This window comes from Chlorocebus sabaeus, chromosome 24 (assembly GCF_047675955.1).
Source record: "Chlorocebus sabaeus isolate Y175 chromosome 24, mChlSab1.0.hap1, whole genome shotgun sequence".
NCBI lineage: Eukaryota > Metazoa > Chordata > Mammalia > Primates > Cercopithecidae > Chlorocebus > Chlorocebus sabaeus.
Window position 1 is genome coordinate 47,046,157 of NC_132927.1, and position 22,808 is coordinate 47,068,964.

General features: G+C 45.5%; 1 long non-coding RNA gene across 1 annotated transcript; it reads left to right on the plus strand.

The window, feature by feature from the left end:
- The first annotated feature begins 2,201 nt into the window (after window positions 1–2,201).
- LOC119619049 (uncharacterized) lies at window positions 2,202–15,410 on the plus strand. The gene is made up of 4 exons (XR_005235414.2): window positions 2,202–2,350; window positions 3,474–3,679; window positions 6,961–7,052; window positions 15,064–15,410. It is a non-coding gene; the product is annotated as an uncharacterized lncRNA (long non-coding RNA).
- Window positions 15,411–22,808: the final 7,398 nt, after the last annotated feature.

The following is a 22,808-nucleotide window of genomic DNA, read 5'->3' on the forward strand; positions in this document are numbered from 1 at the left end:
CTGGCACATGGAAAATGGTAAACAAATGCAAGATCTTAGTGTTATGAGGTGCTGTGGAGAAACAAGAGATGCACAGGATAGACCCCAGCCCTGAGTGATAAGAATGGGAATAAGAATTACAGCTGCCAGTTTTTAAATACATGCCAGATACTGGGCTATGTACTGTCCAGACAATATCCAGCCCAGGCCAGCTATCATCCACCCTACAGAGGCAGTTGTTGGTAACGATTAAAAGGGAGGATTCTGGCCAGGTGCAGTGGCTCACGCCTGTAATCACAGTACTTTGAGAGGCCGAGGTGGGCGGATCACTTGAGGTCAGGAGTTTGAGACCAGCTTGGCCAAATGGTGAAACCCCGTCTCTATAAAAATTAGCCATGCATGGTGGTGGGCACCTGTAGTCCCAGGTACTCGGGAGGCTGAGGCACGAGAATTGCTTGAACCCGGGAGGCAGAGGTTGCAGTGAGCCGAGGTAGCACCACTGCACTCCAGCCTGTGCAATAGAGTGAGACTCAGTCTAAAAATAAATAAACAAATAAAATAAAATAAAAGTGAGGATTCTAAAGTCAAAATTCTTATTCCAGCTTTCCACTGACTGGCTTCTTTGCCTTAGATTCTCCCTCTGTACAGTAAGGGTACTATTAGTTATTTCATAGGGTTACTGTGAGGATTTAAATTATTAAATCATACAGAATTGGTACTTGGAGTATTGCCCAGCATATAATATGCACTGAACAAATGCTGGCAATTATTATTATTTGATGTAATACAATTACCCCTTATGAGGTAAATGTTACTATCGTTGTTTTACCAACAAGAAAACTGAAGCTTAGGAAGCCTGAGTAATTTGCCTAAAGTCCTACAACCAAATAGTGGAACTCGGGTCCAAACCCAAATCTGATTCCAAATTCCATTTGCTTTATTACTGTACGCTAGAAAGGAAGAAAACATGCATACATACATATATAATTATTTTTACAAGACAGAAAAGCAAATGAGACTGTAGACCATGGACTATTTTCATGGCACATAGTAGATTCTCAGTGAATCCAACCAAATGATGATGATGTTGATGATGTCAGTAATGATGACAACAAAATTCTAAAGTGCCATACTGAAGTTTTAAAAAATTGTTTTAAGATGTCACAGGACAGAGAGATATCATTTCTGAAGAGAGGAATAGTTGGAGACTTTCATGGAAAAGGTGGTATTTGCAAAGGCCTTAAAGGATGACCATGAGTTGGACACAAGGAGAGAAGAGGAAAAGGCACCCAGGTAGAGGAAACTGCAGGAGCAAAGGCTTACAGACATGAACGCTTAGGGTGTGTGTGAAAAGAAAGAGCAAGAAGTTCCACTGGACACTACGTGTTGTATGAAAGAAAATAGTTGGGACTGAGCTGGAAAGGAAGGAGACACACCCTTATTGACACATGAGGCCTTACCCAAAAGACTAGTCAAAGCAGAGAGATTTCTCACACTTCAGAGTCTTCTGAAACTCACATTGGAGAAAGAGCCATATGAGGGATTTGAAGATGAGGAATGGGGTTTCTTCAATATTCAGGCAAGAGTAAGTACCACAATGCTCGTGCAGTAAAGCTTCAGTTTGAGGTGAGGGCCAGGCAGGGCTGACATTCAGCCAACACGTGTGTATCGATATAGGTTGTTGAAAATATTAAACTGCTTTTCTTCCAGGCTAGTAAACGGCACTGCCCTGAACCACCTAAGGCCCCTTCCCCTGGACTCCAGGACCTCCTCGATATCCTCACGTAAAAGGATTAATTTCTGGCACTATTTTGATAATCACCCCTGGAGCTAGGGGACTTGGCTTGAGGATACTTTTGCATAGCATGTTACATAACTTTGAAAAACACAACAGTTGTATCAATAAATGGGTTGCAGAGTATAAAAGCAAACAGACCAACCACTCCACTCTGGCCTCAGATATTCCTCAAGCTAGTTCCTTGTGGGGAACTAACTGCTTTCCTGCTGAGTCACTGTGGCTGCAGCCCTGCCCTTTCATGTGACTGTGTCATTTGGCATTATGGTTCTTCCTGAGCCCAAGGGGACTACAAAGGTCTCTATCAGGACATTGGGCATGGCCACTGTGCTAGGTGCACACACCTGACAGATCGTCTTGTGGGCTCCCACTTTTCCTATTGCTCCCAGCATCACATAGATCCCTGGGATCCCTCCATTAGCTTGGCAATGCCGTGGAAGTTGCCAGAAAAAGAATCCTAAGGAATTGGTTCTCGGCAGCTTTGGCTCAGGCGTTTGTCTTCTTAACGAACTGATGGGGAGGTAGCTCTTTTGGTGCATCATCTCCAGGGCAGGATCCTGCCCTCTGAAGCTTGTGGTGAGACCAGGGACTTGGGAGCTGATGGGGAAGCTTGGGACCTGCTCTTCCCTCTGCTATGAATTTTCTCTCTGGCCAAAGCAATGGCCTCTCCTAGCCCTGCATTTCAATTTGATTGCTCTCAGTACCCATGGTCACCTTTCCTCACCCACAGCTCTTCACAAAAGAGAGACAAGAACAGGGAGGAAGGGATCCCAAAGCAGAGTCCCTGTTGAGGCTGGGGTCCCTGGGCAAATCTGCACCCTGTGCAACTCCTGGGACTGCAGATGTGAGTGATGCCCCAGGATGAATGGTACCCCCAAAGCCTTGAGTGGGGGAACCATGTGCCATCTGCCACTCCACCCTTGGGAAGATAGCCCCACCATTGAGTCAGGGAGCACCAGGAGGAGGTCCTGGATCTCTAACATCTGTCGTCCTGCTGGGTAATGATACTGTGTCTTTTATAAAATCAGAACTAGCCTGGGCAACATGGAGAAAACCTATCTCTCCAAAAAAAAAAAAAAAAAAAAATTAGCTGGGCGTGGTGGTCACGTACCTATTAGTGCCAGCTACTTACGAGGCTGAGGTGTGAGGATCGCTTGAGCCAGGAGGCAAAGACTGCAATGAGCCGTGATCATGCCGCTGCACTCCAGCCTAGGAGACAGAGTAAGACCCTGTCCAAAAAAAAAAAAAAAAAAAAAAACTTTCCATTCCTCCCTTTTAGAGAAAGCAGAAAACACACACGGAAGACTGTACTCACACACCTTCTGTGTGGCTGTGGTCAGAGGCTTTGCCAAGGGACCTTTCCTGGGAGGGGAAAGAAAAGCCTATGAATTGCATTGAGGACCTGAACAAGGGCACAGGATATGGAGGGGGGTGACAACAAAATGGTTTTTATTGGCAGTCAGCCCTCCACACGCTGCAGTCCCTCCTACCAGTCCACTAGCAGGTACCTAGGGAAGCAATACATCTTCCATTTGGCCATGCACACACCCCCCCCTGCAGCAGCGAGCACTTTCTGTTCTCCTGCATGGCTGGCCTGATGCTCACCCTGCAGCCCCGTGACAGGAGGAATGACATTACCCCTGCCTATGCAGAACCTACTTTCCATTCCCTATCTCAACTGTGTTCTTCTTCTCCACAGTGGCTCCCAAAGTATCAAGCCCACTGTGCTGATTTGAGCGTTTGGTTCAGCCCTTTCTGGTCATCACCAACGTTCACCTGGCCATGCTGATGGCAGCAGGCACTGATCTGGCCATTCCCACAGCCTGGTCACCCCATGGTGGCCCTTGATTGAGCTTGCCATGGCACGGAAGGGGGCCTCTCCTACTCACCGAACTCCTTATTGAGGTACAGCACATTCATTTATATTCATATGGTAGTAATACCTAATTTTTATAGGTATGTGCCAGGCACTGTCCAAAGTATTTACATGTATTACTCATCTAATCCTCACAATCGCATGATATATACTGTTAGCCCCAATTTATGGACTGAGGAAGCTTGACCATGGAGACTTTTGTTAACATATTCAAAGTGCATGTAAGGAACAGGGCCCAGATTCCAACCCAAGCTACTAAGTTCCCAAGTGCATGTGTGTTCCAAGATATCATGCCATGAGGCTGCTGAAGATTCACACGACTGGTATCCAAATCCTTCCTAGGAACAGGTGGTGATGCGATGGGTGGAGAAGCATGGAGGAGGCAGATCCTGGAAAGAGGGCGAGCAAAGAACACAGAAAGGGGACACTGGGAGCCAGATGCCAAAGGGGAACCTGGACTTCCCTCCATTCTCCAAGGCCTGGCTCTCACTGAAGATACTGTGGGATGAGAGAGAGAACAGAATACTAAAGAACAGAATGAGAGTAGGTGAACAGTCAGCCCAGAGGAGAGGAATGCACACAGGCTGAAGGGAGAGAAGAGATAAAATGGACATAGCACATTTCACAAGCCAATGGGAGGAGCTGGGAATCCAGCATTAGCTTGAAGGTGCTCACCTTCCCTCTGGATGGTTGACTCAGTGTTGACACAGACTTTAGCTGTCAGCCCTGAAAGCAATCAGCTCATCATTGCAGCCTCTTCATTGTCTAAATTTTTCTGAAGGCATGAGATGCCACTGGCCTTTCAACAGGGCTACCCAGGACATGGGGAAGAGAAGGGCAGGGAAGCAGAGATAGAGGCCAAACACAAGTGCTTCTGCCAGCAGAGCTCAGAGCATGTCTGGCAACCCCAGTTCCCAGCCCTGAAGCAGGCACCAGGCTACCAGGACAGACATAAACCAGGGACAAGGAAAGGGAAGGGCCAGCCCCAAAGCCCTTGGGATGCCTTGTCAACAGGCCAGTGTCCTTTGGAAAATATTCCAAAGGAAACAACAAAAGTGAGACAAAGGATTTCCTTCCTCTTCCCTCATGTCAGAAATTCCCTGAGGGTCTTTCCTGGACTACTTGTCTGTCTCTATAACAATCCTACACACTGGTCAAAGGTTTTAAGGCCAAAAGTTTTAAAGGAAATGGAAAGAGAAGTAAGATTTAAAATATGTGTCAGAGTCTGTTGCTGTCACTGTGGGAGCTTATTCTTTCTTGTTACAGCGAACAAAGCTGAGGAAACAGATTTTTCCATGTTACATTTGATGGGGGTGGGACCCATGGCCTAGAACTGGGGGTCAGCGGAAGATAGAGCACACCCATTAAAGAATGGGGTCAGCAAAAAGGAAGATAGAGCACACCCATTAGAGAAAGGGGTCAGCAAGAAGGAAGATAGAAGCAGATGCCAACGGGGCAGGGGGCTGTAGGGAAAAGAGGGGGAAGAGGGAGGGGGCAAAAGGAGGAAGAAGTGGAGGAGGAGGGGATGAAGAGGAGAAGAAGAAAGAAGAGGAAGAGGGGAAAGGAGGAAGAGGAGGAGGAATTGGAGGAAGGGGAAGAAGAGAGGATGCACATGAAGAAGAGAAATCACCACTGCCTTATCTGCCTTCACTTCTCCCTGCCTCTCACATCCTCTACCTGTTCTCAGTCAAGTTCTTGCCACTGGCACTTAACTTGTCTTCCCTTTATGGACCTCAACAATCTACCCCTCCAGGTCCTTCCCGCCTCTCACCTGGACTGGTCTGTGGCTTCCAATAATAGTCTTCTTAGCTTCAGTTTCTCCCGTCTCCAGCTCACCCTTCTCACCACTCCAGGTTTAGCTTCCTAAAATATTATTTTCATGACATTATTCTGTATCATTTTTTCATAACTCCCTCTTTAACTTCCATTTCCCAATTTGGTGTAATGGAAGGAGCCTGAGCTTTTCGTAGAAGGGTCCTCAAGGGTTCTCAGCCTCAGCACAGTTGATATTTGGGGCCAGATAATTCCTCACTGTGAGGCCTGTCCTGTGCATATTAAGATGTTCAGCAGCATTCCTGTTACCCTTGAGTGCATCCCTCCAAACCCCTACTTGTGACAACCAAAAATTTCTCAACAGTGCCACTTGTCTCCTGGGGGACAAAATTGCCTCTGGTTAAGAACCAGTGACCTAGATTCAACCCCTGACTCTGTCACCTACTGACAGAGCTCTTTTGGGTAAATGACATAACTTCTCTGAAGCCTAGTTTCCTCAACATTAACACAGGGCTAATAATGCCTACCTTACAGAGCCATTGTGAGAATTAGATAAAATAATTCTAATATATAACACAGACCTAACACAATACCTAGCACATGATAATAGCACAGTGAGATGGGGCCCACTCTGCACAGTACAAACCGGAGATTCTACCATGGTTTAGCTCCATCCTAGGTATATTAGAATAGCCATTTACTTGTTATTATAAGGAACAAAATAATAGTGGATTAAACAAGAAATAGTCCATATAAAATCAGTCCTGGCTGATAGAATGCCCATGTGGTGTCTGGTGTACAGGCCTTTTCTAGCTTCATGTTCTGCCATCCTCAACACAAGGTTTCCATCCTATGGTCCAATATGGCTGTTCCAGCTCCCACCACCACATGTCTGCCCTTCCAGGAAGCAAGAAGGAAAGAAGGGTGAAAGGGGAGAATATGCCTCTTTCCTTATGTGGGTACCATTGCAGTGCTGTACATATCACTTCCACTCACATTCTATTGGCCAGAGCCTAGTCACATGATCACACCCAACTACAAAGGAGACCGGGAAATATATATATATATGTCTCCATAGCTTTCACCCAGACCTCTTCTAAACAGCTTGTTCAAAGCACTAACAGAGCCAGCCATGGTGGTGTGTACCTGTAATCCTAGCTTCTCAGGAGGCTGAGCAGATAGGATTGTTTGAGGTCAGGAGGTCAAGGTTGCAGTACACTATGATCATGCCTGTGAATAGCTGCTGGACTCCAGACTGGGCAACACAGTGAGACTCCAGCTTAAAAAAAAAAGCACTAACAGGTCTATTTGGTTATCCTCCTAGCACCATCACTTCAATATGCTCTAACAAAAGATATATATTTTTTGTTTGTTTGTTTTTAAGAAACAGAGTCCTGACCTGTCACTCAGGCTGGAGTGCCGCAGTACCATCCTCCCACCTCAAGTGATCCTACTTCAGCCTCCCAAGCAACTGGAACTACAGGTGTGCATCACCACACCTGGCTAATTTTTTCTTTTCTTTCTTTTATTTTTGTAGAGACAGAGTCTTGCTGTATTGCCCAGGCTGGTCTCAAACTCCTGGCTCAAGAAATCCTCCCACCCTAGCCTCCCAAAGTGTTGGGAATACAGGTGTGAGCCATTACACCTGGCCCAGAAACATCTTTAGTTATGTGGCAAAGTGCCCAGCTGAACCTTCTGTTATCACAGATCAGAGAACAAATATTGGGAAATGTTACGTACTGTATGTTTGTATCCCCACTGAAATTCATATGTTGCTGGCATTTGGAGATAGGACCTTTGGGAATTAATTATTGTCAGATGAGGTCATGAGGGTGAAACCCTTCTCTGATAGGATTAGTGTCCTTATAAGAAGAGACATCTGCTGGACGCAGTGGCTCATGCCTGCAATCCCAGCACTTTGGGAGGCCAAGGCGGGCAGATTGCTTGAACTCATGAGCTCCAGACCAGCCTGGGCAACATGGCAAAACCCCATCTCTACAAAAAATGCACACATTTGTCAGGCATGGTGTTGCATGCATTTAGTCCCAGCTACTCAGGCTGCTGAGGTGGGACCCCAGGAGGCAGAGGCTGCAATAAGCTGAGATTGCACCACTGCACTCCAGCCTGGGCGATAGAGCCAGACCTTATCTTAAAAGCTAAAAATAAAGAAGAGACATCACTCACTCTCCATCCACTATGTGAGGACACAGAGAGAAGGCAGTCATCTACAAGCCAGGAAGAAAGCCTTCATCAGAAGGCTACTCCTTGATCTGGGACTTCTAGTCTCCAGAACTGAGAAAAAAAAAATACACTTCTGGTGTTTAGGCCAACCAGTTTGTGGTATTGTGTTATGGCAGCCCAAGCAGATAGAAAGGTTCAGCCTCCAAACAGTCACATTCTGCGGTACAGGAGGTTCTGACTTCAACCTATAAATTTGTAGGTGGGACACAATTTAGCTCATAATAAGCATACTGTAGATGCCCAGGAAATACTTATCTGTCTGATTAAAAGACTCAGAAAGAGAAAGGCTAATCATACTGTTAACTAACTCCTGTGCACAGGGCCACTCAGCAATGTTTTGACATGCTACTCCTCCTCTTGCTTCCCCTTAGAACTCAATATTCTCTTTGGCTGTTATGACTCCACTCTCTCTAAGTTTTTTTCCTTCTTCTCAGGCCACTCCTTCATCTCCTTAGTGAGTTCCTCTACCTCCGGCCATCCTTTACAAGTCAGTATTCTACAGTGTTCTATTCTCCTCACTCTAAGCCCTTTCCACAGTGATCTCATGGACTCCATTGCTGCAATCATCGTTTGCAGCTGATGGTTCTCAAATCCATAGCTTCCACCCAGACCTCTTCTAAACAACTTGTCCAAAGCACTAACACAGCCAGCCATGGTGGTGTGCACCTGTAATCCTAGCTTCTCAGGAGGCTGAGCAGGGAGAATTGTTTGAGGTCAAGAGGTCAAGGTTGCAGTGCACTATGATCATGCCTGTGAATAGTCATTGGACTCCACACTGGGCAACATAGTGAGACCCCATCTCAAAAAAAAAAAAAAAGCACTAACAGGTCTATTTGGTTATCCTCCTGGTATCATCCCTTCAATATGCTGTAAACTGGATCATTTATCAATCCCCTCCATCTTCTCCACCATGATTCACTCTCCTCCTCAACACACACACACACACACACACACACACACACACACATTGTTCCTTCTCTCAAGCTCCTTATCTCAGTGAACCATATCACCATCTCCCCAGAATCTAATTCCTATATTCAATCCCCAAATCCCATCCAGTTTGACTTCTTAATACCTCTTTCTATCCCCTCTTCTACCAGTTTACTTTGGGCTGCTGTCATCTCTCATTTAGATTACAAAAACAATATTCTTTCTAATCCATCTGCCTTTCACCCACTCTTTTCCCTTCAATCAAAGTGATTTTCTAAAACATAAACATAATGCTACCACTCCTCTGATGAAAACCTTTTAAAAACTTACCATTGGCCTTAGACACATTTTCAAATTCCTTAGTCGGGCAAAATAATTCTTCATCCCTGGGTCCTTCTTCTCTACTCCACTTCATTTCCTGCCCACCCCCCACACAACTTACACTCTTTATTCTTCACTTACAGTTTCCCAAAGAGTTCTATACTCTCTTTCAACCTCCAGCTTTTATACATTTTTCACCATGTTTGGACTCCTCCCAGCTAATTTCTGTTACTATTGCAAATCTCAGTTTACACATTACCTCCTCAAAGAAGCCTAATCAGCCTTTGAGAACCAATTCCTGTGGATCTTCTTCCCTGGAATCAACTGTCTCCCTCACCTTCAGGCACATTAACCCCACCCTGACAGCTCATTTCCTAACACCTGCGGTCCTCTTATACTTTGTTCGTATCTTTATTAAAGCATTTATCACACCGTAATTCAGCTTTGCCCTGCTGCTCCCCCACTGTATGCAGGCTCCTTGGGGACAAAAACTGTCTGGTTTCTGTGCTAGAAATCATGTTTTTTCTTCCATATCCCCTCCCTACGCTTCTCTGCCCTCCTGTGAGCCCCAGGAGGCTGATCTGTAGTAAATACGTAAATGGAATTCAGCCACTGCAGAGAAGAGGGTGAAGTCCAGGTCAAGGTCATCATTTCACTGGCTAGATGAGCCCTTCAACCAAAGCACAGCTTCTGCCCCGTGGCCCTCTCCACCTGACTCATTTTTTCTTCTGGGAATTATCTCTCCCTTTATCCCCTCAGCCTAGGCTTGATAATATCTTCCTGATGTTACTGGCTCCAGGAGACGGCACGACCCTTGGTTTTCCTGCACTCTGCCCTCCCCTTTGAAAATAGTTCCTTTATTAAATTCTCCTCAAATTACCAATTACCCAATTTAAGTTTGCCAGGACCCAATTAATTTCCTCTTTCAGTTTCTGGCAAAGATTCTAGAACATAAATGTTGAATGAATGGATGAATGAATAAATGAATTGAGGAAAACAACTCAAGCCATTGGCTAACTTGGCTTATTCATCCTTATTTCACAAGGAGAAAAAATGATTTCTCAATTTAGAACCTGAGACTCGGTCTGGCATGGCGGCTCATACCAGTAGTACCACCACTTTGGGAGGCCAAGGTGTGCACCTCAATTGAGCCCAGAAGTTTGAGACCAGCCTGGGCAACATGTTGAAACCCCTTCTCTACAAAAAAATACCAAAATTAGCTGGGAGTGGTGGCACGTGCCTGTAGTCCCAGCTACTCAGGAGGCTGAAGTGGGGAAATCAATTGAGCCTGGGAGGTCGAGGTTTCAGTGAACTGTGATTACGGCACTGCACTCCAGCCTGGGTGACAGAGGGAGACCCTGTCTCAAACAAACAACAACAACAAAATAACTTGAAATTCAAGTGAGACAGTTTTAGGGTCAGCAAAGAAGGGGATCCTTGGGACGCTTTTGGCAGAAGGCAGGTCTGGGGAATGAGAAAGAGGCTGTTGGGTAGATGTCCTTTGCTATAGCAGTCCCTGAGGTTTGCAGGGTGCTGGGCTCCCCAGAGAGAACTGTATCTCCTGCTGTGACTGTGCCATGCTGGGTGGGAATGCCTCTCGTGCCTTCCTTTCTTTCTCTTGGTCTTTCCCCTAGAGAAGGGATTAGAAAATCACTAGATGGTTACTTCCTCCAACCTCCCACTCAAATCCAGCAACCTGAAATTCAAGCTCAAGAGGTGTGGGAGGGGCAAGCCCAGCAATCATCAAAGTAGGAGAGACTACATTCATGAGCAGATCTGGGCCAAGGCCACAGCCAGGGGGCAGGATCCTCTGAGATGAGTCATACACCATGCACCCTTGTGGAGTCCTCCAATTGTCCCAGCACTGTTCAAGCTGGGAGGGACCTCAGTGCTCATTATACCATCAGAACCCAGCCCACGGAGGGGAAGCAATTGCCCAAGATCACACAGTAAGTTGGGAGCAAAGCAGGTGTCAGAACCTAGGTCACCCAGTCAATAAACTTGCCATCTCATTGCCACACCACACTGCCTCCTGAGACCAGGGGATGCTTCCAAGATGTCAGGTTTCAGTAGAAGGAACAGGCTCCCAAAAGAAGAGACAGACAGTTCAGGTCTGCTGTACTGTGTGCTTTGGAGAAGAGAATTAGCACTAGTCAAGCTATGGTTATACACAAGGCCCTGGCCATATATCATCAGGGTCAATAGTACTGGTTCTGCAATGCACACTGGGGCCTGTTGGGGGCGGTGGGGGAAGGAGACCATCAGGATAAATAGCTAATGCATGCGGGGCTTTGTACCTAGGTGTTGGGTTGATAGATGCAGCAAACCACCATGGCATACGTTTACCTATGTAACAAACCTGCACATCTTGCACATGTGCCCCAAAACTTAAAATAATAAAGAAAAAAAGAGTACTGGTTCTGAGCTCAAATACGGGTCTGAATTTTGTGTGACCTTGAATAGGTGACTCAACTTTTCTAAGCCTGTTTCCTCACCTGTAAAATGAAGGTTAAAAGAATACTCGCCTCATAGGATTTTTGTGGGGACTAAATAAGGTGATTTATGTAAAGCATTTAGCACATTTAAAAGCTGGCACTGAATAAGCTCTCAATATATGTTGGCAATTACTTTTCCCCATAGCAATTGTTGTATTTAATTCTCATGCCATCCTTTTAAGAGAGACAGGACATGAGCTTGGTAAGTTACTTGCTCCAATTTATGTATTCGTTTATATTTGTTAAGCTCCTACCAAGGGGCCGGATTCTGGACTATGGGGATATGGCAATGAATAAAGGCAACAAAAATCCCTGCCCTCATGGAGCTTTCGTTGTAGTTGGGGCAGACAATCAACAAAAAGTACAAGTCAATTATATGAAATGCCAGAGGGAGAGAAGTGTTATTGAGAGACATAAAACAAGGGAGATGATGGAGAGAGGGAGGGGAGAGTTGCAGTTTTAGAGAGAGTGGTCATGGAAAGCCTCCACATGATGGTGATAAAGAAGCTAAAAAGAAATTATTTAGGCAGTTGGTGAGGGTAAGAGAGTCCTCCGTAAGGCTTCCCTTTCAACAAAAAGCAGCCCCCAAATCATTTCTTTTCTAACAAAGAACCACCTGTAAAATCGATCTGCAGCCATAAATAAGCAAGCTCGAAGCTTGCACAGGTAAATGCCGGCAGCTGTGCCGATAGGAAAAGGCTACCTGGGGCCAGGTGTGTTCAACAAGGAGGTTCCCTCTTCTCTTTTCTTTGTCACCACATGTGCAGTAGAAAGGCAGGCAACCCATGCCAGTCAGGTAGAGACTCCATCTGTACAATAAAAGATTAGGGTGGGATGGCCAGCTTCTTTGTGTGCTATGCAAATAGTGCACCTGGTCCTACCAATCTCGCAGGCCCTATGTAAATCAGATGCCACCTCCTCAAGCTCGCCTATAAAACCCCATGCATTTCACCACAGAACCAGAAAACCCACTCAGGAGCCCTTCTTTCTCTCTCTGGAGGAGAGAGAATTATTCTCTTTTCTTTCTTTCGCCTATTGAATGTCCGCTTTTAAACTCACTTCTTGTACATCTGTGTCCTTGATTTCCCTGGTGTGAGACAACAGAGCTCGGATATTACCCTAGACAAATGACGCCCCTTCAATGGCATTGAGCAAGGGTCTGAAGAAGGGAAGGGGATAGGCTTGTGGCTCTCAGAGGGAAGAGCATTCCTGAGAAAAGGAAGCACATGTGCAAAGGCCTTGAGGCAAGCACCAAATATTGGAAGGAGAACCTGGAGGCCAGTGCTCTGAAACAGGAGTGCAGGGAGGAGCCATGGGAATTGAAGCTAGAAAACACCCTTAATTATGGTGCTGGGAGCTGAGATTCAAACTGAGAACTGGTTCCCAAGCCCTTGCTCAGCCCCATTGCAGGCTCACTAGATGACAGGCTGGTGTGATTGAGTTGATTCTGTTCTTTCTAGAGAGGGTTTTGTGTGGTCCAACACTGGATACCAGGGAGCAGGGTAAAGAATTCCATTTCCAAATAAGTGTAATGTCTCTATCTTCGGAACCAAAAATCAGAATATAAATTTCAATAAGTACATGAACTTATAAGCAGGTAGGACAGAACATATGAAAGTAGGGCATCCAAGATATGCAGGACCTTGAATGAGCACAAAAGCTTTTCTATCCCTAAGATCCTCAGGCACTTTACCTTTATCCACCTCTAATAAGAACCACCTCCTTCCCTGGCCTGGGGAGGAGCAAGCTGGGATTCTTTCAAGTCCTCTACCTGCCAGGGCAACAGCGAAGTCCAAGCAGGCAGAAGGCAGGGGCAGGGGTTAGGTGGCCGGGGGTCCCAGAGACCCAGTCCTGACTCCGGTACACTCTCGGAACCCTCTGAGTGCCTTACTTTCCCTCCTCCAGCAAGAGGTCCTCCATCTGCCCACCCGCCTCCCAGGATATTCCTGGGAAGGATCAAAGAGGACCTCTTAAAAGGGCTGGCTCCCACTCCAGATAATTGCTAGGTAAACGCACCGTGTGTTTAGGATGTAATGGGCCAGTGCAGACAGAGCTGAACAGAGGAAATTGCTCACTTCAGGGAGGGGCAGGAACTCTTCCAGGCCATTACGGTCCACTAAGTAAGCTGCCTTTGCCAAGGTGAAATGGCTCCCTGATGACTTGAAGAGTGAACTGTCTCCTACCATTTCACACTGCATTTTGGTTACTGAGCTGTGATGCTCCCCTTCTCTCTCCACGAAACCTCTGCAGCAGGGTCGCCATCACCTTTCCGGCAGAAAGACTGGGAAAACAAGCCACTGATTTCAAAGAGGGTGCAAATTTATGTGGAAGGAGGTAGGGGAGGGAGGGTGAGAGGGAATGCTCTGGAGCTCAGTGAGGCACCTTGGGGTTACACCAGAAGGGACTCTGTGCTGGGTTCCAGGCCTGATTATTTCTTTTTTTTTTTGAGACAGAGTTTTACTCTTGTCATCCAGGCTGGAGTGCAGTGGTACAGAGGCATCAATCTCCGCCTCATGGGTTCAAGTGATTCTCCTGCCTCAGTCTCCCAAGTAGCTGGGATTACAGGTGCCCACCACCACGCCTGGCTAATTTTGTATTTTTAGTAGAGACAGGGTTTCACCATGTTGGCCAGGCTGGTCTCGAACTCCTGACCTCAGATGATCCACTTGCCTCAGCTTCCCAAAGTGCTGGGATTACAGATGTGAGCCACTGCACCTGGCCCCTGGTTATTTCCTGATGCCATGCATCAGCTGAGTGGCTTTGAGGAAGTCAGTTCACGACTCCAGCCCTCAGATTTCTCATATAGAAAATGAGAAGATAATCGCTTAGTTCACACCCAGCTCTAAAATTCTGTGATTTTAGGCAGAAGAAGAGACTGCATGGAGCATTTTAGTGACTGGGATGGCTCATGACTGGGCTGAGATGATCGACCTTTGTTTCAGATCCAGAAACCTCTTCACCTGAACCTCATTGCCACAAGCCAGACTGAGACCTAGACAGGGATTTTCACACCAACAACAAAAAACACACTTAAAGAGCCTGATTATTTTTACCTGGAGCTTGAAGGCCCAGAGGAAAAACATACAAATAGGACTAGGTACACACACACACTCAGCTTCTGAATTTTAATATCAGAAGATCATTATCATAAGCTGCATCAACAACTTGGGATCCTAACTAGTGCCAACTAAGCCTTCTCGCTTAATTACATGCTTAGAGCACTACAATTTAAAATCCTGGCAACCATGTTCTATGCAATTAAAAACAAACTCACAAACAGGCCTTACTTGTGCCTCTAATATGTTGTTAAAAGTTTGTCCCTGCTGCTCACCCACTTTCCTGGGAACACTGCTTTTCGCCAAAGAGCCTCAGTCCCCAAATCCAAATGCCTGTCAGTTACCCTCCAGCTTCCGTCAACAGGCCCATGGCCAAGTGTCATGAAAACCAACAGCTTTGCTTATTCCCACTCTGAGCTTCCAGATAACTATGCCTCCATTAATCCCTACTGAGGAACACAAGATTCCTCAACTGCACTGGGGATACTGAGAGGATTTTGCATCATCAGTATCTTTGAAAGTTGGAAGTGAAGTATCGGATTCTAGCCATGATTGGCCTTCATTCATTAATCAGTGCTGCTTTCTCTACCTTTCCAGGTTTATGAGCAAAAATCATTGCTTAAGAGATACTCACCATCAACCAGAATCATGGGGGACAGAGCACCATGAACTCAGTGAGCAAAGAGAACACTGGGGGGTATTCTTGGGGATGCAATCTCCACATCAAATCCATTGGCAAGACCTGGATGTTCTTGGAAATGTTGAAACATTGAAAATGTTGAACATAAATCTTCTCCCCGTCTCCAGTATCAACACCCAACTGAGGCCACCATCATTTCTTGGGTTTGGGTGGACAATTGCAACAACCACCTATGACTGCTGTGACTTTCTCTATAACTCCAGTTAATCCATCCTCCACTCCGCAGCCTGAATGATCTCTTCAAAATTCACAGTAGATAATGACACCCCAGTGGAAAATGTTGATTGCCTTCTACTTAGAATAAACCCCAAATTCTTTACTGTGGCCTACAAGACCTTCAGTGCAATCCTCGCTGGATGGGCTCCTCATTTTTTAAGTCTCAGATTAAATTAGCGGTTCTCAAAAGGCAGCAATTTTGCCCTTTAAGAGACATTTGGCAATGGTGGGAGATATTTTTGGTTGTCATAAATGGAAGTCAGGGGGTGCCACTGGCATCCAGTGGTCAGAGGCCAGGGATGCTGTTGGACATTCTGCAATGCACAGAATAGTCCCCTACCGCAAAGAACTGTCTAACCCAAAATGTCAGTAGTGCCAAAGTTGAGAAATTCTGCCTTTAAATCACTTTCTTGTAGTGACTTTATCTGACCATCTTTATTTCAAATTGGTTCCCATCCCCTATGCTCTTCATACCTCTAACCACAATTTGCAATTCTCTTCTTATTGTCATTTACATACAGGCAAGCTCCACATTCTGGGCTAGAGACGAAGTATGTCTTGTCCAACTTTGTTGTCTCAACGCGTACCACTTAGCAGATGCTCAATACATATTTGTAGGAAGAAGGGCAGGATGGGGGAAGGGAAAGAAGAAAGGGCAGTCAAGGTGAAGCAGCACCCCCGCCCTTCTGAGCCCCTTTCAGTATCATACTGACTCTCATCTTCATGTGGAAAACCTGCCATTAGACTTGGCCAGTTGCGCTGATTATGTTTTACTGGAGAACAAGCCGAGTGGACTAGGAAAACACTTTAAAACTCAATTGTGGGGCAGGGTGGCGGGTGGGGGCATTGCCATGAAAATGTTTAGATTTCTTCAGTATTGACTTTGTTTTGTCAAACAAGTCCTCTTGAGGGTAGGGACCATGTCTATTTCAGTCTCCGCTGTAGCTCCAGCAACTTGCATAGTGCGTAGCACAGAGATAGTGGGTTCCCCAAAAATGTTTGTGAATGTGTGAGTACTCCCCCAGCCTGCAGGGGAGGGAGGGTTGATACCCCACTGCACCCACTTCTTCAGCAGCTCATGAACCCACTTACGAAGCCAGCCTTCAGGTCAGACTCTTGCTTTTCTTCTTATTAGTGGCCCTTAAAAGAGCATTGCCAATAAAAACTTCAGCTCTGAGCCCGGGCGCGGTGGCTCACGCCTGTAATCCCGGCACTTTGGAAGACGGAGGCGGGCGGATCATGAGGTCAGGAGATCGAGACCATCCTGGCTAATACGGTGAAATCCCGTCTGTACTAAAAATACAAAAAAATTAGCCAGGCGTGGTGGCGGACGCCTGTAGTCCCAGCTACTCGGGAGGCTGAGGCAGGAGAATGGCGTGAACCCGGGAGGCGGAGCTTGCAGTGAGCTGAGATCGCACCACTGCACTCCAGCCTGGGAGACAGAGCGAGACTCCGTCTCAAAAAAAACAAAACAAAACAAAACAAAAATTTCTGCTCTGGAAAGGAAATCTAGCCTTTGTCAGCTATTTCCGACAGCCCTTGAAAGAAAAATAAATTTGGCTCCAAGTTTTCCCATGCCTGTTTATAGTTCCTCACACAAAGCTCTGCCGTTTATCCAATTTTGTCACCCAGAGACCCAGCTAACTCTATCTCAGAGGTAGCCTCTCCCGTCCCCAGCTCAGCAGCCTCCATTCCAACTTCCTCCTCCCCACTTAAGGCTTCCAAGAACCCATGAGGCTAAGCTGCAGGCTGTGAGGTTTCTATAGTGCACTCTTTCCTGGAATGACTCTGCCTAAATTTCACTTCTAAGTCTCAGAGATTCATGTTATGTTATTAGCAATACAAAATGGAAAAGATTGAACCCTTTCAGTTTAATCTGCTGAGTTTCTGAGGCTGCAGGGAACTCCTCCAAGGAATGTGCTTAGCTTTTGTTAGAGGAAGTTAAAAAAGAAAAAAAAAAAAAAAAAAAAAAAAAGCCCAACATATTATTTGGCATAAATCTGCTCATCTAATTTAGATTGTAGAAACCTATTGATTAGGTTCCAAGGCCTGTCACTTTTTTCCTATAGCGACTACAAATACCACTGCTATTAGGAAATTTCATATCATAAAACTCACTACTATCATCCCACTTTTATATTTTCCCTCCCTTTCTCTTCTCCCCTCTCTCCCCTTCTCTCACGCGCACACAAAAGCTGTTCTTCTCATCAGCGCCATCTGGTGGTGTTTCAAATGTTCCAGTACCCTTTAAAAACGTATTTAAAAAAAAAAAAAAAAGATTGAAGACCCCAAAGAGCACCTGAGTATGTGTTATATCTATCACAGTTATCCTATTCAAAAATGAAACTGGTCGGGCATGGTGGCTGACGCTGTAATCCCAACACTTTGGGAGGCCAAGGTGGGCGGTTCACTTGAGGTCAGGAGTTTGAGACCAACCGGGCCAACATGGTGAATCCCTGTCTCTACTAAAATTACAAAAATTAGCCAGGCGCGGTGCCAGGCACCTGTAATCCCAGCTACTCGGCAGACTGAGGCAGGAGAATCGCTGGAACTGGGAGGCAGAAGTTGCAGTGAGCTAATATTGTGCCACAACATTCCAGTCTGGGCGACAGAGCAAGACTCCATCTCTAAAAAGAAAAAAAGAAAAATGAAACTGAAAAATTTTGGAAAACATTTATTGATCCATTTTAAAATAACAATAATAAATGTTTAAAGTAAATAACGTTTACGTTATTTTTAATGAAATTTTAATGAAAAATTTTAATGAATTTTTTATGAAATTTTAATGAAAAAATCTGTATTTTCCAAAACAAAAACAAATTTAGGAAGAGTGGCATTATTTTACATTTTTGCATATCTCTTTAATGTCTGACTTAAAAGACACCTAAAGTTTCATATCTGCTTCTGTGTTCAATCTGTTCCAATATCTTGTTTTAGTTGAAACATATGAAGAAAATCTGGCCTCACACAGATACATAGTTGGAAAAGTAATGAGTATTTTAATAGCCTTTGAAGATCATTGTGGGTATTCTTCTTTGATACCATTCCAAAACTCCACAAGTTATGGCTTCTTAAAAGTTAGTTGGAATGGAGAATCTGAAACCACATCCATGAACTTTTGGTACTGTTATGCTAAAACCTGCTGTTCTATCTTGGACTTTGAATGCATTTTTTAAAATTATTATACTTTAAGTTCTAGGGTACATGTGCACAACGTGCAGGTTTGTTACATATGTATACATGTGCCATGTCGGTGTGCTGCACCCATTAACTCGTCATTTACATTAGGTATAGCTCCTAATGCTATCCTTCAGCACCCCGCCCCCACCCCGTGACAGGCCCTGTGGTGTAATGTTCCTCTTCCTGTGTCCAAGTGTTCTCATTGTTTAATTCCCACCTATGAGTGTTTACACATGTTTTTCCTCACCCTAGGGCAAACTAAATAGCACAGGCAGGACCCTGCTGGAAGCACCCACTTCATCTCCCACCTATGTAAAAATTCATCCTTTTTTGCCTACCAGTTACTGCCTAACACCAGTGCTTATCACAAAGAAAAGGCTGCAACAACAAGTGCTCCCGTGAGATAAGGAATTTAAGGTAAGTGAGCTGGCAGAGGATAAAATCCCCTTCACCCAGCTGCTCCCAACACCTGGCTTCTCCATTAACACCACCTCCCAGGACTATTTAAGTCTTCCTCATCTTCCAGGTCTCAACTTGGACATCACTTCTCACCTCTTGTCTGCCTATTTGTGCCTATCTCTCTCTGTCTCTCCATATAGGAAATGTAGATATAAAGACATAGACAGACATAGACAGACAGATAGATATTGAAATATAGATTATCATACTGCCTTAATTGCTGGGTAAGCTGATTTTCCCCACTAGATGGCAAAATCAAAAAAGTGGCTGTCATTTTCTGTCCCATTCACCCTCAGGGGTTTTAAAACACAGAGATGATGTGTTTGAGCATTAGCTAAGGACATGCTTTTAGATGGGGAATGCCCTTCCATACAGCGCCATCCCCCACTGCATCTTACTGTCATGAGAGTGCCTCACTCGTTGACCTGTCTGCTCCCACACAGAACTGGAATTTGCCAGTTACATTGCAACTGGGACCAGAGTAGGCCCTTGAAAACCATTTGTCAGAGGATCAGAGGGATGAATCTTTTCTTTTCAGGTTGGGTAAAGCACAGAACTAGGTGGGAATTGATGCTACTTTATCGGGCCACTCCACACTAGCCATTGCCCTCAGGATGTCTCTCCATCTGCAGGTGTCCCGTGGTTCTTGGTACGCTTCTCCACTGCATCCTAGCATGTTCAATCTCACCAGGGAGACTGTCATCTTCTGGAGGATGAAATGTGATCTCTATTCCTTTCTTCTCTTTCCCATCTTACCTTGTCTCCTTCCCTCACATTTGACCACTTATTTATTTTTTTTTTAGACAGAATCTCACTATATCACCCAGGCTGCCATGCAGTTGTGCCATCTTGGCTCACTGCAACCTCTGCCTCCCGGGTTCAAGCAATTCTTCTGCCTAAGCCTCTCGAGTAGCTGGGACTACAGTCACAAGCCATCACACCTGGCTAATTTTTGTGTGTGTGTATTTTTAGTAGAGACAGGGTTTCACCACATTTGCCAGGCTGGTCTCGAACTCCTGACCTCAGGTGATCCACCAGCTTCTGCCTCCCAAAGTGCTGGGATTACAGGCATGAGCCACAGCACTTGGCCTGACCACTTAATTTGGTGACCACTTACAGGTTGCAGTCTTCTTAGACACCAGGGCAGATAGTCAGAAAGACAGTTCATAAAGAGGATAATACTCTCTCAAGCATAAGGCCTCCATTCCTGGAAAATTAAGTGTTTCAGGAAGCAGAGAAGTGTTGAGTCTTAGGGGTGGGGAAGGACTGGAGACAGGGAAATTGTGATGGGAAGGTAGACTGGGGTCAGATTGGGTGGGGTCCTTAAGGCCGTGCTCAAGAATGTGGATCCTTTCCTGCAGACGTTGGGCATGGCATGATCCAACCTGTGTTCCACGAGCACATTTCCTAGGGCTGATCTTTCTCAAGCCTCCCCATTATCCTTCCATCACAAAGAAGTGTCCAGTGCCTCCCACTGAGACCCCACAACAGGCTCCCCTGGTTGGATGGCAGCAGTGTGACCAATGACTGAGAGGAGGAGGGGATAGAGCAGCAGACCCCCACCCTTATCTCCACCCCACCCCCTTATGCCTGAAAACACGTTCTCCAGCTTGAGCTAGTTGGACTAGATCGGGTGGGGACCAAGGGCTCAGAGGATTAGGATATCAGCCCCAGCCTTGAATGATGCACATTCCACAGGCGCATAAACAGGGTGTGGTGGACCCAGGCCTGGCGCAGCTCCTTTCACAGAAGGGTGTGCACTTGTGTTGTAGGAACGTGCTGTTTGCCTGTGCAGGACCTGACATCCCTAACCAGCTGTGCCCCTAGGAACCCCCCACAGCACCTCCTTCTTAGAACGTTCTCTGTTCATGTGCCCTCACTGGATTCTGCTAGCAGTCTGCATGTGCTCACCATTCCAGCACCATCTCTCCACTGGAAGGAAGGGATGAAGAAAGGGGTGGGGGGGAACAGGAAGTTGGCCCTAGTTCTACCTTCCATAAGCAGGGCTTCTGGAATCACCTTGTTATACTGCTCAGGGCAGGGGACAACCTTGAAGCCAGTGGCCTCTGGAACACCTGCAAAGGAACCTGCTTAGCATGGGAAAGCATCCTCAAACTACTTCATTTGCCATTGTTTTGCTGAATAGAAAAGTAACATATATTCATTTTTTTAAAGTTTAATACATTCCAAAAGAACATTTTTAAACCATCTATGATACCTCCCCACGAAGATAACTGACTTTCTCCCAGTCTTTTTCCTGTGCCTGTCAGGTGTGTAATTTTTTAGATGTAAACATATTTTCTGTACATAATGGGGATCAAATTGCTTTTGAAACTTTTTGTATCCTATCATTTAGCTTATATCATAAGCATTTTCACATTTTCTTATTCATGAAAAATTTAACTTCATGAATAACCTATTCATGAATAATCTAATGGCCACATAATATCTCACATGGTACATTATAAAACTAGCGCTAGGACCCCAGGGTGAGGCATTACAAGGTTTACTTTTTTAAAAAAGGTGGAGACAGAATTGTGCTGCCTGAGAGGAGAGGGAGCATCTCGCCATCTCCTGCCTAGGTATCTTTTATTCTTCAGGACTCAGCTCAGGATCTGTCTCCTCCATGGAGTGAAGCCCCAGCTCAGGCTAAACCCAGCCCACGGTGCTCCTTTAGCACCCCGTCATGGCGCTTACTACATTATATTAAACAGATTTCTTCATATTTTGGTCTCTCCCACCAGACAATATAGTCTTTGAGAACCTGGCTAAAGAAGCTGCAAATCTCTAGTGTCCAGCTGGTACCTGGCACAGGAAGATACTCAATAAATGCCTTGAAAAGCAGAGTTGAAGCAACCCCCTGTTGTTGGGCATTTAGACAGTTTCTAGTTTGTGAAGAGAGCCTTCTTGCTCTCACTGTATCAGATTCCATGTTGTTGGGTGAGGAAGAGGGTGGAAGAAGACCCAAATTCTTATTTGGGTCATTTGTAGTCTCTTGAATGATCCTATAAACAACGTGGGATGACTTGTAAATCTTTATCTGCATTCAACTCAGTTGTTTTGTTTTTTTTGTTTGTTTTTTTTTTTGACAGGAGTTTCGCTCTTGTTGCTCAGGCTGGAGTGCAATAGTGCGATCTCGGCTCACCGCAACCTCTGGTTCAAGTGATTCTCCTGCCTCACTCAGCCTCCCAAGTAGCTGAGATTACAAGCATGTGCCATTACACCGGCTAATTTCATAATTTTAGTAGAAACGGGGTTTCTCCATGTTAGTCAGGCTGGTCTCGAACTCCAGACCTCACGTGATTCACCCGCCTCGGCCTCCCAAAGTGCTGGGATTACAGGCATGAGCCACCGCGCCCGACCCCAACTCAATCTTATGATACAAACACAGACACCAGAATCAGACAAGTCACAGCTCCACTATTTGCCAGTTGTGTGGTCTCGGGCATGTTACTCGACCCTCTGGCCCTCACTTTCTTCAATGTAAAATGGAGATAATAATGGACCTACTCTTAAAGACGTTGAAATATTGTAAATGAGATAACATAGGTTAGGTCTTGGTGCAACGGTTGACACATTGAACTAGTTTTTACTACTATAGAGCAGTAATGGAATTACTAGGCCTGTGTTGTAGTTCTTAATACCATATGGCCAAGCTGCTTTGTAGAAACATGTAGCAATTTGTATACATATTAACAGTATATGGTGCCTGGCCGGGTGACCTAGCTCATGTCTGAAATCCCAGCACTTTGGGAGGCCGAGGTGGGGAGATCACCTGAGATCAGGA